Consider the following 8,914-nt stretch of genomic DNA (forward strand, 5'->3'; position numbering starts at 1 on the left):
CCTTCTTTCCTCAGCAGGTGGGAAAGAAGCAACCTCTGGTCCTCCCGCCTCATCTGTACATCCAGGTGCATTCAGAGGCAAAGGGGAGGTTTCATCAAAAGGGCTCTCCTTCGTTGTCTCTAACCCCGTATGTGCCCAATCGAGTCCTTTGATCTGAGGAACAGGCACTGTTATAGGTGCCACATAATACTCATTCCACACCTGTGGAAATTGTTTTTTAAGTGTGGCTGCACCCGCTCTTTGGAACTCTCGGCCTATTGACAGCAGGCCGGCACCTTCACTATATTCCTTTCGGGACCTGCTGAAAACTTTTTGTTTAGGCAAGCCTATCCAGACAAATCCCTATGGCCATACTACCCTGAACACACCTGATCTCGGAAGCTAAGAAGGGTCAGGCCTGGTTAGTATTTAGATGGAAGACAGCCTGGGAATACCAGGTGCCGTAGGCTTAGAGGAAAGCAATGGTAAACCACTTCTGAATACCTCTTACCATGAAAATCCTATGAATGTGTGCCTCTGAGCATATGGTGAGTGGTGGCAATACCTGCCATCTCCAAAGATGGAGAATTACATTTTTGTATTTTTGTTGGTGTTCTTACTTTGCTTCATTCCTGCGTTACTATTGTTTCTACAGAGAATCTAATCTAGAAAATTTCATTTCTCTCATTATTCATCCTAGAAAGCTATGTCAAATTTATTTTTATTAATTTCAAAGCCTTTTTATTGGTCAGTGTCATATAATGGTGAAGACAGGCTTTTGTGTTTCAAACTGGAGATTATGTTCCATTTCTATTTTGGGTGCATTAACAGTTGAATCTGAAACTGCAGTTTCATGTAAAATCAGACTGATTACAATATGTTGCTACTTCAGCAATGACTCTAGCTGTTGGAAAAAACAAACTTGGCCTGCCCAAGATGCATGTTTTCAGACTGCTATGTTTAAACCACTTCATTTAAGGCAAGGTGGGCATGGTCAGTTAAAAACATAGAGCACACCTAGAATTTTGCTAGAATATATTTCTCCTCCCACTGTTTTATCTTGTGCAAACTGAGACACTCCTGATGCACTATTCTGCAGAACAGTCAGTGCCATTATTCCACAATTATATTGGAGTTTTTTTAGTGTAAATTTTGCAAAGTGTTGCTGTACTTTACATATTCACAGAAATAGAAGCAAAAGAAAATGATTTCCTATAGGAACCTTCACTAAAATTGCAAAGTAAATCAGACATATTTAAAGTGACTATTTGAACTAAGTCAACTGTCTTAATAATGTTGCTTCCTCCCTGCTAAAACAAGATCAGCACAACACGTCTTGTTTCTATTATTAGGGCTGATTACAGGTGTTGCCACCTCTCGCCATATGCTCAGAGGCACATGTTACCAAATTCTTCCAAGCTACACAGGAAGTCGATTGGACTGTGAAAGACCAACCCAAATTGTGTTTGCATTTTAATAAATTTGATAAATTTGTACAATGTCTCAGAGAGGAGGTCAGGTCTCCTGCTCCCCTGGTGCATTCACTATAGCTGCCCAATTTCCCTGCTTTTTCAAGTTTGATAGAAATATCTGTGGGCTATAGGTACGTTCTTAAACAGCAAGAGTTTTTGCCTATTAATGAATTTCTCTGCTTTTAAATCCGGGGGGTAAGAAATGGGATCCTGTGCAAGTTTGCTCAGATCGGATTGATCATTTGCATGCTTATTGAGTTCAGTGGGATTTACTTCCCTGCAATCATGCTTAGGATAGGTGAAACTGACCACAGGGGATGGGGAGGGGGGGAGGAGGGAGGAAGAGCAGAGGGGAGGAGGGGAGCAGGGAGGAGGGGGAGGAGAAGGACAGGTTTGATCATTTGCATGTTTATTGAGTTCAGTGGGATTTTCTCCCATGCAATCATACTTAGGATAGGTAAAACTGACCGGGGGGGAGGGAGGGATGGCTGGAGTGGGCAGGGAAGGAGGAAGAAGGAAGAGGGGAGGGGAGGAGGAAGGGAGAGGAAGGGGAACGAGGTGAAAGCCAGGTCTGATCATTTGCATGCTTATTGAGCTCAATGGGATTTACTCCTATGTAATCATAGTAAGGATAGGTAAAAATGACCATGGGGAGGAGCAGGGGGAGGGGAGAGGAGAGGGAAGGAGAAATGGAGGGGAGAGGGGAGCGGAAGGAGGGAAAGGGGGAAGGAGGGGATTGGAGGGGAGGGGCAGGCGAGGTCAGGTTTGATCATTTGCATGCTTATTGAGTTCAGTGGTATTTACTCCCGTGCAATCATGCTTAAGATAGGTAAAACTGACCATGGGGAGGAGGACGGCAAGGGGGAGGGGAGGGGGAAAGAGGGGATTGGAGGGGGAGGGGGAGTGAAGGGGCTGTGTGGGGATTTGAACCCTGGTCTCCCAGGTCATAGTCCAACATTGACCTGGGGGAGGGGCAGGGAGGGTAGGAGGAGAGGGAGAGGAGGAGATTGGGTGGGTGGGCACTGGGCATAGCGGAAGTCCCTTTGCTTTCCAAAAGGAAAACATTGTGAACAGTATCATTGCTTATCAGGGTTTCCCCCACCTTTTTATTCTACAGCAGGCACATTTAGCCTCCCAGCCAAATTTAAATCAAAGCTGTCCCTGGGCACATCCACACTAGACCTTTATTTCACTTTGGACAGTCATGGCTTCTCTCAAAGAATCCTGGGAAGTGTAGTTAGTGAAGGGTGCTGAGAGTTGCTAGGAGACACCCTGTTCCTTTCACAGACCTTCAATCATAGTGGCTGACTGTTAAACCATTTTGGCCACTGGAGCTCTGTCAGGGGAATAGGAGTCTCCTCTCAGCATCCTTCACAAACTACACTTCCCAGGATTCTCTGAGGGAAGCCATGACTGTCTCACCTGAAATCAAAGTCTGGTGTGGGTGTGGCCCCCTGATTAGGCAAGCCAAGCAGCTGTGAGTCTGGCTTTTAGAACACTGAGAGTTGATTCTTACTGAGCATGCCCGACACTATCATTCAGTTCAATGCAAAATTTCTTAAATTAATTAAAAATCAGCCAGGCATTTTTTTTAACTTTTAAACCGCAGAAGATGAAGGTCAGAGTATGGGGGCAAGGTCAGTAATAGGATTACAGGTACTCTGTGAACATGGCTGATTTTTAATGAATTTCAACAGATTATGAGAACTGTGAGAGAAAAAAGTCCAAAAGGGCTCTGAGTTTTTTTTCTCTCTTTAGACTTTGAATTCATGATTTTTTCTGACTGTTTTATCGGCATGAAAATTGAGAGGGTTGTTAAGCAAGTGTTTCTGTGTTCAGGACTGTAAGTTTTGTAAAGTTTTGTTTTGAAATGAGCTTATGGGAAGGATCAGAATGGGAAGGGGGTGTATTTTCAATTTAACATTGCGGAATGTGAAAAATCCTTGGTCTGTTTTAATTTTTTAGTTATTAGCTGTTTTAATTGTTTTAAATATGTGTTGAATTGCTTGTCTTGAACTGTTTTATTAATAGTTTTATTGTTTCGTGGAAACTGCTTAGAGGTCTTTACATTCAAGCAGTATATAAATTTTGTTAAATAAATAAATACACCCCTTCAGAGTCCTCTTCCTCAAGTGCCTTCCACTCCTTTTCTGAATCAGAGTACTCTGAGGGGATCATGACTCCCACCTCCCAAGAAATTCATTTCCCCTAATTTCTGTGCCCACAAATAGGGTGAGATATTTTGAGAGGCCATTTGCCCACAGCTGAAGTATTTCTGCTGTGGTGGGAACAGTAAAACAGTGGTAGTTTTTTTGTAACATTTGTGAGGGAGATGAAGAACACTGAAGAAATAAGGGGCTTGTGGATGAAAGCTCCTAACATGGAATTACAAATCCTGGCCATGTTGTTTTGGATTATTATATGCATTTTCTTTTACTGCGATTCTTTTTGTGACGAGAGGGGACTTTGGAATCCATCACCCTAGTACAACCATGGCCAACTTGATGCCATCCAGATGTTCTGGACATCTGGAGGGCACCAGATTGGCAAAGACTGCACTAGTACAAATCCATTGGGATACATCATGACCCAAAAAATTGAATGTAGCTGTTCTCTATTTTGGAAGCTTACTAAACTTTTCCAATAAGTCCTGCTTTTTTGAACATACTGTTCCTTCCACTGCTGGATATTTTTGTGGAGCATCACACCATCATAAATAACACATTGCTGGTTGGCCACAGTTCTATTAATTGAGATGCATTATGTGACTCTGCTTATACATATGAATAGTGTGGAATGTGCTGAGCGCATCTAATCACTCAGTTTACAACCAGTGTCTCAGCCATACCCAGTATGAGCAATCTTCCATTGAAGTGTTATTCTGTCTATCCACTTCTATGGCAGCTCCACGTTTTGGGGATCTCCTGGGTAGTTCAGCGTCAGTCCCAAAGTGTCAGGGTTCAGACCTACCCATACTTCGAAATGGAGGTCTCCACAGATGTCATACAAGGGGAGCAAGACCCTACAGCAGATCTCCACACTGCCAATGACCCCAAGGATCCATTGGATCTGACATCCCTGCCTCAGAACTGGATGTCCTCACACCAGCTTGCCTAGTTACTCAGCAGGCTCTCAGACCCAGCTGGGAAACTGGGGAAGGGCTGTAACTCAGTGGGAGAGCATCTGCATTGCATGTACAAAGTCCCAGGTTCAAACCCCAACATCTCTGATTTGGACAGGAAATGACCACTGGCTAAAACCATGGAGTGCCGATGCTGGTTACTGTAGGCCAGCAGTTCCCAAACCTTTTCCTCCAATGGGCCACTTGAAAATTGCTGAGGGTCTTGATGATTTTTCTGCCTGTTGTAGCAATTGTGATGCGCTGTGCCAGACGCTATTTGATTTTGAATTGCATTTTTACTTCTTTCTTATATTGCATTTCATTGTACTACAATATGCATCCAGTAGAATTCAAACTGTAATACAATAAAATACAGTGTAAGAAAGAAGCAGTACAAACACAATTTAAAAAATCAGTATGAATATTTAATGCAGACATGCTTCAGACCACCTGAATGAAGCTCGTGGACCACTGGTAGTCCATGGACCACAGTCTGAGGAACCCCTGCTGTAGACAATATTGACTTAGATGACTCAATGGGCCTGACTCATTATAAGGCAGCTTCCTACGACCAACACCCACCCACCCACAGGGCCCACAGGGCCACAAGAGCAGAGGAGGTGGTGAGCCAGGCAGAAACTTCAGAACCACTGCCTAAGTGCCCAAGAAGCTATGTGAGGCTATATGGGAGGAAGGGGAAGCGCATGGAAACACCTGCTCAGATCAAAGTGTGACTGAGCCCCAGGAAGGAGTGGAGCTTCTGACTCCTATATATGCTCCTGGAGCTGCTCCACCTCTGAAACAACATCTCCAGACTTCCTGACTAATGGAAACAGACACTGAGGGTAGACACACACTTACTGTTGTGCCATTTCCAGTGCATCTCCACCTCCGTTTTCTGAAAATGGCGGCACATGACAATACTCATACTCTGCCCCTTTTTACTCTAAAACCTGGTCAGATCAGCTCAAGTGCATTTTTAAAAAAATGGATTCAGCTTCAGGCAGATTTCACAACTGATTGGTAGATCAATCCGTTGCCCCTCCAGGTAAAGCTAATTGAAATGCTTTGCTATAGGCTCAGGCAGAGACAGTGATTAGCCCAACACTTTGCTGTGGGCAGTCCTGAAAGATCTGAAGTGAGCAGTGGGGAAGGGAGGTCTGTCCAGCTGAGGGCAGAAATGCTTCAAAACAGCGCTAGAAAAACCATTCTCACTGTTTTTGTGTCCACAGCCTGAGACTCCCTGGTCCTTATCTTCTGGACAAGAGCAAGCATGTAGCAGAGGTGTTGTGACTGTTGTTTGTTTTTGTTACCATTGCCTGCCTGCTGCCTCTCAAGAGAGTTGGTGGTAGGACTGGTCCAAGATACAGTAGGTTGCTGCTTGAAACAATGAAAAAATGCCCCCCCTTCAATCTACAAAAACTCACTGGAGTGGCAACTGAATCTAATAACACCGGTGATGGAACATTGTCTTTCTCCATACCTAAGGACAACAAGATAGCTTAACGGGCACAGGACAGGCCATACAGCACACACAGTTCGGTCATAGAATCATAGAAAAGTACAGTTGAAGGGGCCTATAAGACCATTGGGTCCAACCCCCTGCTCAATTTGCAGGAATCCAAATTAAAGCATACCCAACAGGTGGCTGTCCAGCTGCCTCTTGAATGTCGCCGGTATTGAGAGCCTACCACCTTCCTAGATAATTGGTTCCATTGTTGTACCACTTTAACAGTTAGGACGTTTTTCCTGATGTTCAGTCGAAATCTGGCTTTCTGTAAATTAAGACCATGTCCTGCACTCGGGGACAATTGAGAAGAGATCCTCGCCTTCCTCTGTGTGACAACCTTTCAAGTACTTGAAGAATGCTATCACAGCTCCCCTCAGTCTTCTCAATGCTAAACATGCTCGGGTCTTTCAGTCTCTCCTATAAGGCTTTGTTTCCAGTCCCCTGATCATCCTCATTGCCCTCCTCTGAACCTTTTCCAGTTTGTCTGTATCCTTCTTAAAGTGCGGTGTCCAGAACTGGATGCAGTACTCAAGATGAGGCCTAACCAGTGCCAAATAGAGGTGAACTAGTACTTCATGTAATTTGGAAACTATACTTATGCAGCCACATCACACTGTTCGCTCATATTCAGCTTGTGATCAATAACAATTCCAAGATCTTTCTCACATGTCATATTGCTGAGCCAAGTATCCCCCATCTTATAATTGTGGATTTGGTTTTTTTCCCCAGGTGTAGAATTTTGCACTTATCCCTGTTAAATTTCATTCTTTTGTTTGCAGCCCAATGCTCCAGCCTATCAAACTCCCTTTGAATTTTGTTTCTGTCCTCCAGGGTATTAGCTATCTCTACTAATTTTGTATCATCCACAAATTTGATAAGCATCCCCTGCACCTCCTTATCCAAATCATTAATATAAATGCTGAAGAGCTCTAGACCCAGGATCGAGCCCTGCAGCACCCCGCTCGTTAATTCCCCCGAGTCTGAGAAGGAACCATTGATAAGCACTCTTTGAGTACAATTCTGTAGCCAACTGTGGATCCACCTGACAGTTTCCCATCCAGCCCACATTTAGCTAGCTTTGCTAATAAGAATATCATGGGGCACTTTGTCAAAAGCTTTGGTGAAGTCAAGATATATTATGACCACAGCATTCCCACAGTCTACCAGGGAGGTTACCCGATCAAAAAATGAGGTAAGATTAGTCTGGCAGGATTTGTTCTTGATAAATCCATGTTTGCTTCTAGGAATTATTGCATTGTTTTCAAGGGGCTTACAGATTGACCACTTTATAATCTGCTCCAGAATCTTTCCAGGGATCGATGTCAAGCTGACTGGTCTGTAGTTCCCAGGCTCCTCCTTTTGCCCTTTTTGAAGATAGGGGCAACATTAGCCTTCCTCTAGTCATCCGGCACTTCACCAGTCCTCCATGGTTTCACAAAGAGAATAGATAATGGTTCTGAGTGTTTTTCAGCCAGTTCCTTCAATACTCTAAGCAGTGGCGTCACTAGGGGGATGCAGGGGGTGCGGACTGCACCGGGTGACACCATCAGAGGGGGGTGACACCCAGAGCCGCCCCTAGGCACCGGGAAGCAAGCCTCCCCACCCACTAGGAAAGATGTCCCCCGGGCCTGGGGTGCTAGTCCCCGCCCCCTTTTCATGGGGGGTCCCCTGAGGAGGTCATGCAGCTGACACATGGCTGAGGGGGGCAGGGAGGGGAGGGCAGGCAGGCGAGTCCAAGTCTGGCTCGACAGTCAAGGCAGGGGCGGCGGCTCCTCTCTTCCAGGCTCTCCGGCAAGGACTGACTGCCGACAGCGCCCAGGGAACCCACGGCGAGCAGGTAAGGAAGGGGGCAGGGGGCGTGGGGGAGAGAAGCCAGGCCAGGCCTCAGCCGGGCCACCATGCTTGCCAAATGGCAGGCAGCCATCCGCCAGGGGAAGCTCTGCACTCTGGCAACTAAGCAGGGCTCGATGTGTGTGGGGAATGGAGAGGCAGTTAGTGTGGGGGGGACATGGCCCCCCGCTGCCTTACCTGGCCCCCACCACAGCCTGATGAGGAGCTTTGCCTTTGCCCCCCTCGCGGACCTTTAAAAGGGCCAAGCCGACCCCACCTCGGCTCGTGGCCCCTCCTCGCCCCAATCACGCACAAGGGAAGGTGGGTAAGAGGATCAAGCTCTGCTCTGCCCATGCAAAACACACCCCTCAGGTTGTAGTGGATGCCAATCACCTTGAATTGCCCCCTCAGAGCCTCTCCCAGGCCACAGCAGGTGCCCAGTTGCATGCAAAGTCCGTGTGGCTTCCATTCACATACTCGCTTGCTGCTCAGAATTCATTTCTTTGCTTGCATTATTAACCCCTTTTGGAAGAGCATGGGCTCATCCTTGCAGCTGCCCTTTATCTTTCTGGGTGGAGCCCGAAAAGCAACTGTAAAACCATGGGGCCAATTCTCATTTCTGTCCAGGGAAAGGGAGAAGGGCGTACAGAACCCGGAAGCTGGCCACGTGCATTGATCTACTCAACCATTCAATCTATGCGTCACAGCCGGTCCCGCCATGCAGCTGCGACGGAAGCCCTGGTGGGCCAAATTTGATAGAATACCTCACCTTGTTGTTATGTACCTTCAAGTCGATTATGACTTAAGGCGACCCTATGAATCAGTGACCTCCAAGAGCATCTGTGGTGTACTGCCCTGTTCAGTAGGTGAGGTATTTTGGATACTCTTATACCTCACCTACTAACGCCTAAAAACCATGTACCGTAAACATAGGCGCAAGTCCTCTTGACTTTAGCAGGGTTTACTTCCCCTGCAGGGGCTTAGTCGTCCAGGGTCTCATTA

At 46.1% G+C, this 8,914-nt stretch overlaps 1 pseudogene; it reads left to right on the top strand.

Annotated features, from left to right (window-relative positions):
- Nucleotides 1-340: 340 nt before the first annotated feature.
- LOC133375905 (5S ribosomal RNA) lies at nt 341-449 on the top strand (annotated as a pseudogene).
- Nucleotides 450-8,914: the final 8,465 nt, after the last annotated feature.

The sequence above is a fragment of the Rhineura floridana genome, chromosome 1, assembly GCF_030035675.1.
Source record: "Rhineura floridana isolate rRhiFlo1 chromosome 1, rRhiFlo1.hap2, whole genome shotgun sequence".
NCBI classification, from domain to species: domain Eukaryota; kingdom Metazoa; phylum Chordata; class Lepidosauria; order Squamata; family Rhineuridae; genus Rhineura; species Rhineura floridana.